Source organism: Sinocyclocheilus rhinocerous, unplaced genomic scaffold (genome assembly GCF_001515625.1).
Source record: "Sinocyclocheilus rhinocerous isolate Xijiao unplaced genomic scaffold, SAMN03320098_v1.1 scaffold486, whole genome shotgun sequence".
Lineage (NCBI taxonomy): Eukaryota > Metazoa > Chordata > Actinopteri > Cypriniformes > Cyprinidae > Sinocyclocheilus > Sinocyclocheilus rhinocerous.
This window is the reverse complement of record NW_015661373.1, coordinates 312698-314680: the sequence shown is the minus strand read 5'-3', so window position 1 is coordinate 314680 and position 1983 is coordinate 312698.

Genomic DNA, 1983 nt, shown 5'->3' with positions numbered 1-1983 from the left:
CCTCATTGCTATTATGTATATATTTCAGGTAATTTTTAAAGGCTATTGTTTAATTAGGCCTATTTTTCTACCATAAATATAAATTATAATTGTCCGATTAATCATCAGAATAATCAACCAATAACTCTGTTACCCAATTAATCGTTAGTGACGGCCTTAGATGAGGGGTCTATGTCCACACCTGCCATGGTCTGTGCTCGAATGTTGTGAGCCACTGGCCTGGAGGCCACTGAAAAGGAAAAAGGGGTTATTAGTAGCGGGAGGAGAAAGACCGAGATGTGTGGGCCTGTGTTGCAAGCGGAGGCAGCCTCGTGCTTGCTTCACCTGCTGTAGCTATAGAAGAACCTGTGTAGCCTGCGCTACTAGCGGAGGCAGCCTCACGCTAGCGTTTGCTATGGGAGCTGGAGGTCTCTGAAAATGAAAAGGTTAAAAGTAGCAGCGGGAAAGACTGAGATGTAAGGGCTCGTGTTGCAAGCGGAGGCAGCCTCACGCTTGCTTCGGCTGCTTTAGCTGTAGGCAGTGGGAAAGGGGAGTGGTTTGTGACAAATGAAGTAGAGAGCTGTGAGGGAGAGGAGCAGGGGCCGCAATTGTCAGGGGAGGCAGCCTCACACTTAATATCGGCCTCTGGGGCTTGAGGTGGGAAACTGAGAGAAGCATAAGAGAAAAATGGAGGAAAAGAAAGAGATGTGTTGGTCTGTGTTGCGAGCGGAGGCAGCCTCACACTAATGTCTGCTATGGGAGCTGGAGGCCACTGAAAATGAAAAAGGGGTTATTAGTAGCGGGAGGAAAAAGACCGAGATGTGTGGGCCTGTGTTGCAAGCGGAGGCAGCCTCGTACTTGCTTCACCTGCTGTAGCTGTAGGCCACGGGAAGGGAGTCCTGAAGAACCTGTGTAGCCCTGCACTGCTAGCGGAGACAGCCTCACGCTAGCGCTTGCTATGGGGGCTGGAGGTCTCTGAAAATGAAAAGGTTAAAAGTAGCAGCGGGAAAGACTGAGATGTAAGGGCTTGTGTTGCAAGCGGAGGCCGACCCATGCTTGCTTCAGCTGCTTTAGCTGTAGGCAGCGGGAAAGGGGAGTGGTTTGTGACATTTGAGGGAAATGCTGAAATGCCCGAGTAGCCTGCAGTGTTGCTGATTTAGCAATTTGTTGTTAGATTTAGCAATTTCTCAGACTACCCTAGCAACTGGTTTTCCAAAGCACATAGTAACGAATTTACCCATTTAAAAATGTATTTGGCAACTTTTAGCATCTTTAAAAAGTTATTAGATGTTAAAGACGTGCATTTTCCTCTTAACCACCCAAAGAAGAAAGTATTGAAAAGCTAGCCAAGCGGCAAGTTGGCTAGAGACTTGGAGAGAGGTGCCTAGCAATACTCACATCACATGTGAATTAGGTTGCTAGTTGCACTTGTTCAATAATAGTTTCTTTTATGATAAACCTAGTTGTTAGTTTGTGCCTATAGTCATTAATCATTTAGGTACATAGTTGAACTTATTTTCTCGAAAATCAATATTTTTCATCCATTTATCTGAGTGAAATGTGTAGTTTAAAATACAGGTAAAAATGCTAGCGAAAATTAATTCAGAAAATCTGAGTAATTTCTTTGTGTATTCTATGCAGTTTGCATCATGGTTACAAAATGACATCAACATCCTTTTGTCACAACGTCGTTTAACAACTTTTAGCAACAAAACGACCTGCCTTTTAGCAACTTAACCTAAAATTTAATTAATAACACGGCCTGCGTCGCTAGTGGAAGCGGCCTCGTGCTAGCGTCTGCTACAAGAGCTGGCTCAATCATATTACGCAGCGCCTGAAAAGAGGCTTATTGGAAGTTACCTAGCTGGGCACTATTTTCAGAATCAGAATCAGAATGAGCTTTATTGCCAGGTATGTTTACACATACGAGGAATTTGTTTTCGTGACAGAAGCTTCCACAGTGTAACAGAATGACAGTGACAGAACAAAAAACACAGATAATAA